General features: G+C 36.8%; 1 long non-coding RNA gene across 1 annotated transcript in view; it reads left to right on the top strand.

The window, feature by feature from the left end:
- The window catches only part of LOC146594685 (uncharacterized), a 20057-nt gene extending 12701 nt beyond the window's left edge, over positions 1-7356 (top strand). Inside the window, exon 4 of the long non-coding RNA XR_014896119.1 lies at positions 7262-7356. This is a non-coding gene — a long non-coding RNA (uncharacterized LOC146594685). The remainder of the gene's footprint in view (positions 1-7261) is intronic.
- The last annotated feature ends 307 nt before the right edge of the window (positions 7357-7663 follow it).

Below are 7663 nucleotides of genomic sequence, written 5' to 3'. Positions count from 1 at the left end.
AGAGATCTTTCTGGGCCAGATCCCAACTTTCAAAATGCAAATATTTCTTTGGAAAAAAATCAGTAATGTAGTATATGTCCTCAGTCTCACTGATTCAGAAGAGGGCAAGTTCTAGCTCCCATCTATGCATGTATACTGGTAACGGGACTTGCTTTTCTGTTGTCTTGAGAAGCAGATTTGTGCAGTAGRGCACCTCCGTCCCTCCACACCCTGCACCCCTGTCTCCAGTAGCAGCACACTGCTGCCTGGTGCCCCACGCTCTCCAGGTCTGAGGCAACTCTACAGAYATACAGTAGGAGGTGAGAAGAGAGCCTCTCCCGGTCAGAGCTCGATGCCAAAAATTTCTGATCAACAGCTAACTGATACAGGTGCATTTGGCCCATTTCAGGAGTCACAGGAAATATGCAGTCCCTCTCTTAATTGATGCTGAAGAAGAAAATCCAGTTCTYGTTGTGAGGAAAGGCTGATATTTATAAGGGGTAGCTTATAAATGAATGGTTATTCTCTCAGAAATTATTAAATTATTGTGGAAAGCTGCTGGCAGAGCTGTGTATTGAGACAGAAAAAAATCAGTCAGAGCTGGAATGTGTCATAAAGCATTTAATTACAAAATCTCTGACTATCAGTGTCAGAATTTTGATCAGCTTGTCAGAGATAAAAGTTAATATTATTGCTGTAGAATTAATGTTGTTTTAATTAGAAATGATGCTTTAATTAAAAATTATGATATATTTCTGATTGTGAAAGTGCAGTGTTTGTTATGCTCCCAAATATTTGTGTTGGAAAATAAATAATATTATAATAATACCTTGTTTTCATAGGGCACGTTTTATCAATAGGTTTCATTAGTGTGACCCACTCCAAATAGGATGAGCCTAAAAAACATTTGAAAGCATTTATTAAATATTAATGAATACTTCCCTTGGAGGAAGATATGTGCTTTTATAACTATTTAACAGTTGGATAAACTAAAGCAGGGTAGTTTATGTAAATTATTAAAAGTCAATACAAAAAAAAATAGCATCTCTTCCATCTTGAATCTTCTTGTCCTCTAATGAATAGCTTCCATGCTTTTTCTTTGTATTTTTACTTTATTTAAGTAAAGTTAAAAAATACTTTTCTAAAAGGATGCTGTCACAGTTCCCAGTAAGGTACTATCTGGAAAAGTATGCAGTAATACCTTTATTAAATATAAATACATTCAAACAGGCAGGCATAACAGTTCTATAAAAAGTCCATTTTCAAAACCAGTGCAGGTGAGGCATAGGTCTTAAAGCGGAAAGATGAATTAGCTGGTGATAAAAGAAACTTCAGTTCCACATACACCTCCTTATTTCATCCTATATTCCTCTTTTTGTTGTTTGTATAAAAAAACAACATATTAATGGAAAAGAATCGTCCATCAGCCAAGCTTAAACGTAACTCTGTTAGTGATAATCTGCTGCACAATYTATTACATCTGGAATCTGACTATAAATCAGAGCCACTGGCAGTTATCCCATTTTATCGTACAGCAATATGGGTAGAAAGGCTTTTCAGATTATTATTATTTTAATAAATAGGGAGAGGCAGAGTGTGTGGCTGCCTACTTATTTATCTAACTGGAAAAAAATGCTTGCTGAGGAGCAGCTCATCAGCATCCTGTCACTCACTGCAGAGATCACTGAGGGGCTTTCGGGATGGGAAGCGCTGAGGGCCCTCTTCTCASCAGCACTGCAACTCTGCTGATTTTTCCGAGTGCATCATACACAGCCKGACAATTTGTTTAATGATTTATAAAACCACCTTGACAGAATTTTAAAGTCTCTTCTGATCTGTAAGTGAAGTTATATTTTCAGAGCTGCTTTAATCTGAGCTAACAAGCTGCAAYGGTATCGGCCAGTTTGTAGACGTGTTGAAGATCTGTTTGATGAGCAGGAACTATAACATTTTTGAAAGATTGTCACAACATTAGTTATTTAATATTGTACAGAAGTCAAAGAAGTTTGCTTGTGCAGTGATATGTTTCTATCACAGATTTAGCATACTAAATAGAGAATATTAAATGGATTACTAGCAATGGAAAACAAGAATTAATTTACACTTCAGGCATTAAGCAGGGGTCTAGTAAGAAAATTTTGTTGGTATTTTATTTGTTGAATATTCAGTTGTAGATACTAAGCCTAGAGCATAACCAGCAAGTGATTAAAAAGATAAATACTATTCAATCACTGTCTCAGTAGTTACATTTTCTGGTCATTTTAAAATCTACCTTAGGAGTAAAAATTCATGTTGTGATTTCTAAAACATAGTTCAATTAAACATAAATTGATTAATTTTAGTCTTCAAGAAGCTTTAGATAATTGTTTGGAGAAGATGACATACACATATAAAGTRCTTAGAGGTTTGACAGTCACTGCAATAATTTTCCTCTGGTAAGCAAAAAGCAATATTCACTTCTATATTAGCCAGAATTAACAAATAAAAACCACCCTGAAGTTCATTTATTTTCTGAACTGGGTCTGTACAAAAGCTATGTTTTTTATTCAGAAGACATCATGTCCCATTTAGTATTTAGATGGATACCTGCTTATTTTCTAACCATAATATTCCTTTATTACTTTATACTCCCCAGGGCACTGTAAAACCATTATAAGTATTAGATGCTTAACTGGCTCTACTCTGGGTAGTGCAACAGCTGCAGGATTATTAGACAGGTTACAAATGCAGAATCCATATAGCTGGCATGAATCAGTGGAAAGCAAATGTGACTTGTCCATGCAGATGAAACACATCTGGGTCTTTAAAAAGTAGCATCTCTGTACTTATAAATGGTTGAGATTTGATCAAGTCACAGAGGGTTTGCAGACACGGAAGCTAACATGGCAGTTTGCATAGTCATATTTTAAAGCTGAACTGCCTCTTGCCTTCAGTCAGCCAAACCTAGTTCTTCAAATCAAAGGTAGATCTTACATGAGGTAGTCATATGAAATAAAGTAAGCCAGACTAACTGCATGACAGGTAAACTAATAAGTTTACCCATCAGAATATCAATCAAACAATATTGTGGAAGAGTAGCCTCCAGAAATCTCCTTAAGGCATGACAGGATTGTTTTACTAGGAACAATATAATTACATAACACCACTATGAGAAAGACAGTTATATTAAAATAATTCTGGCAGCTGCAGCTGTGCTACAGTATCTTTATTAAAGCAATAAAAAAAATTTATTCCAAGTCATCTTGAAAGCACACAGTCCAATTCAGTCATGCCTTTCATCCCATTGACATCAAAGGAGTCACTCAGTGAATCTCAGCCATACTATCAATCTTACAAGAGCAGGAGAAGGGAGAGACAAAAGACATGAGGTATTTTGGAAGAAAAAGTGATTTTTAGGGGGGATAAAGTCAATAAACATGCCTAAATCTCTTGACTTTCTGTGAATCTACTATTCCTCAGTGCTTGTTACTTTCAAAAAGGTAAATAAGCCCTTAAGTGACCTGAAACTCTGAAAAATTTACGCTTCGTTTCCATTAACCAAGCGAACTCCTTTTCTACTGTTTTGTGGTTAAAGAGGGGGGGGAACACAAGGAAATTAAAAAATGAGACTATCACAAAGAAATTCAGCTGACATACAAAACATGGATTATTCAGATATCATAGTTACATAAAGCATTTTATACAAAGCCACAAGGCCTAGCAAATCACTTTATCGTAGGTGGAAAACTGTTGCTTCTCACAAAGAAAACTAGGCTGAAACTGAGCATACCATAATGCATTTTAAACCCACAATGTGGATAGAAGGAAACTTCCCCTCCTCAATTTGTTCTTCTTTGAATCGTAAAACTTAGCTGAGATTGCCAAATGCCACAAAAAGATGAAGAAAAGCCTACTCAGAGATGAACTCTTGCAAATCAGAGACCCATGATAAAGCACACAAAAGCATGAGAAAGTCCCACTTGTACAAACAGCAGCATGAGAAATCCAATGAGAAGGCTGAAACCTGGAGAGGAAGGTATCTGAAAACATAACGTCAGAACCTGTATCTATCATAGCACAGACAAAACAATATTCCAGGTTATGAGTTTACACAAGCACCATATTTATTAAAAAAGAGCTAACATAAGTAACATAAAGCAAGAATGAGAATAGAGACAGGAAAGGAGGCAATGTTCAAGGGAGAGTCATGCCGAGCCTTGCTAAATACAGCCAACAAAATGGCACCCAGGAAAGTAAAGAAAACAAAAATAAATTCAATACTTTCTGGTCCTAAGACCTTGAAAATCAGTCTAAAATTAAAAGCAGTTATGGCTAATGTAAAAAGCTCAGTATTTTCAAGCAGCAAAGTGATTATCCTATAGATTTGTTACATTGCAGAACAATTTGAACACTCAAGAACAGGTGGTCAGCTCGTATTTTCCCATTTCCATTGCATTCAACACTATTTGTGTTTATCTCAAGTGTAGCCATTTATAATTTCTTCAGGCACAAGACTCAATTAATGTATTTCTGGAGCAGCAGAGACAAGCTCTCTAACAGAACGATCACTATTCCATGAAAGAGGAAACAGGTTAATGATATTCAAAGCTTTTTCTGTCACATTGTTTTCTGATAGGTTTTAAGTTGTATTATTTTTTGTGAGGCATAGGCATTTACTAGGTAAAATTTCACCTTTCGAAATTTCAGAAAATAGACTGACAGAAATCTAAATTATCTTTTTTTTCCACAAAAAACCCAAAATATTTCAATAATGTCCCTGTGTGTACAGCTCATAAAAGCTGTAGCTGTCTACTGAATGTCTCCAGTCTCCTCTGTTGCCCAGGTTTTCTAGCTGGACTAAACAATACATAGTGAATCCTACAGCCAGGAACTCACACAGCAATTCAGTGAAAGGGAAAAACACCAAGGGAGGAGCAGTTTGTTTAAGAAGCCCACACAACAGAGGATTTTGGAGTATGAAACATGCAGCCTACTGCTCTCATGAGACACTTGAGGTAGCAAAACAAATCCATTTTCAAGTGAAAACACGAGTTTCAGTCGTCATCAAAAGTCAGGATTTTCATTAAGAATAATAATTTTCTAAGCAGCTCCAAAAACAACAGTCTGGTGGAGTACATAGTTCAATGGCTTATTAAAACTGAAGTGGGGAATCTGAGCGTTATGAAATTGGGGAATGGCCAGGACATTCTCGGAAGAAAAGAACCAGGGGACCTTTGCTAATCATTAGCAGTCACAGATGCCAGTGATAACACCCCATCCAAAACCTGTTACCTCCAAAGCGACACACCTCCCTTGGACTCTGAAGTGTGAAATCAGGATGGATTCAGGGGAAAACAGCAACTAATAAACAGCTATTTTTGCCAAAGTTGAGAAAAATCTTTCTTTTGCCAGTAAGCAAATGATTCATCATGCATACCTTCTTCTCAGTCTACATTAAGATATATTAGTCTTTCCTACATTTAATTGCTCGTAGTATTAGTAAACACTGAGTCAACAGACAAGGTGCATATTAACATGAAAGTTATCCAAAATCTACAGCACAGAGAAACAGAAGCAATTTCCCAAAGTGCATCTTTGAAAACCCAGAGAAACAGAGCAGAGCAAGTTACAAAGTACTTTAAGGACACTATTAAAATAGCCTTGTTCCTTGAACATCGGTCACCTATACTTGTTTACCATTGTGGGATTTATTGGCATCTGTGAACTTTTAAAGGCTCTCAGAAAGCGGGCACTACCTTAGACTTATATTGCAGCATCTTAATGAAGCTTTTCCAGCAAAATATTTGCTGTCCAACGGCTCTAATGTTTAGAATCTTTCTTTTCTCTCAGTGATTTTTCAGAGTTGCAAGGGGTGTGATAGGAGGAAATGACACAGCCTTGAATAGTATTGCCAGAAGGTGGGTGACTGTCTCGAGTGCAAGAAAGCAAATATACTGCGAGTTATCTCAAACCCCTCCTGACTRGCCACCTGCCCGAGTGCTGCATATTGCGAAGCAGCGCAAGGGAAAGGCGATGGGAACATACAGACGTGCCATGGTTCAGCTACAGCGACTGTCTATAATTGCTACAACAGTCCTAATGTTATCCTAGAAGAAAAAAGGCTGACTGAGGTACATTAAAGAAGGGTTAGATAACCAGGACAGTGGCTTGCCAAGAGTAGAAGCCCGATCCAAAGAGAAAATCCTGTGATAGCTGGTTAAATCTATATAATAGGTCAAAAATCTGCAGGAAAAATTCCCCATTAAAGGATTACAGTTACAGAACTGCTTAATAAATAGGGGAATATTTGAGCCTTCCTACATAATTGTTCGTTACAAACTTGATATTACTTTGCCTAGGCCCATTCAGACCTCCTAGCCAGATATTTTTGTTGAAGTTCTATACTATACAAGCAAAAATGGAATATGAGAAAAGGTGCAGAAATTAGATTGGAATTATTAATGGTTTGTTTCTAAATTGTCTAGTGTTTGGTTATCTATAGTTTAAACCAAAGTTTATAAAGGGAACAATATTTTTATAGTTAATAATGGTTAGCGCTGTTCATTCTCTGCTTAAGAGATTTGTTACTCAGACACCTTTYCTAAAAAGATCCCAAAATACCTCAACAGATTTATGTTTCCAGCATTCYTCCAAGAGAAACTCCTAAAATACAATCTTATATTTCCCAAAAGCTACACATGAAAGCATATCAGTACAGTACTCCCTATATCTCAGTTGTGRTTGTTCTATCCTTTAATTTAATTTTGCTAGCAGAGAGGAAAAATATAAAACTTCACATTACTTCTGACTTTCTAAGCTATTGTTTGGCCTCTGCTTTATGCTATGAGATTAASGTAGGCTTGCAAACAAGCATAAGGGCGTTGAGCCTCATGTCATGCTATCCATCCATGGATGGATGCTTTCCATACATATCACTGCCTATTATTTTCACTTAAAGCACCCATGCTTAGAGAACACCAAGAATAAGCTCTGGCTGTAGACTGATCCAGGTAGCATGATGCCCTTTGTGCTCATCTGTTCAGATCACCCAAGAGTGCATAAGTATAAAGGCACTGAACATACTCAAGCTTTCCTCTTCCAATGTACACGGAAAAGCCATCTAAATCCACAGCAAAGGATATAACTTGTGTCTGAACAACATAGAGACTGGGCTTGAGCAAGAGCTAGAGACTTAAATAGCAGGTTAGGTATGTCAGTGATATTCTTGCTGCAGCACAGTTTCTATCTACCACAGCAGGGTATCTACATGTCACTCATCCATGTCCATGATTGCTTTACTCAGGAAAGAGCAGGATTCTGCAAAATCCACTTTATTTGCAAATGCATACAAAGGAGATCAGTCAAGCACAGCAGAAGAAAGTATTACTTGGATGCCAACTGTCATGGATTCTTGTATTTGCCTGCTGAAACAATAAAAAATACAACACTTGGGTGAAATTGCTGACTCTCTAGTCTTTTGTTTTTAAAATATAATATTGATATTGACTTTAGATCGTGCCTGATTTACTTTAATTTGAGCAGGGCCTCTACAGAAACCTGTTGCCTAGGTAACAAATGCTGTGCACCATAATAAGGCAAATTACTGTTGAAATAAATAGTAATTATGGTCCTAGTTTCAAAAGTATTATCTTTCTCTTTATTTTAAACTCTCCTTGGGTAAGTCTGTAAGTGGTAGCTTTGTTCG

Source organism: Rhea americana, unplaced genomic scaffold, assembly GCF_003343005.1.
Source record: "Rhea americana isolate MKP2758 unplaced genomic scaffold, rheAme1 scaffold_252, whole genome shotgun sequence".
Lineage (NCBI taxonomy): Eukaryota > Metazoa > Chordata > Aves > Rheiformes > Rheidae > Rhea > Rhea americana.
The sequence above is the reverse complement of the archived record's forward strand: the minus strand, read 5'-3'. Positions and strand labels throughout refer to the sequence as shown.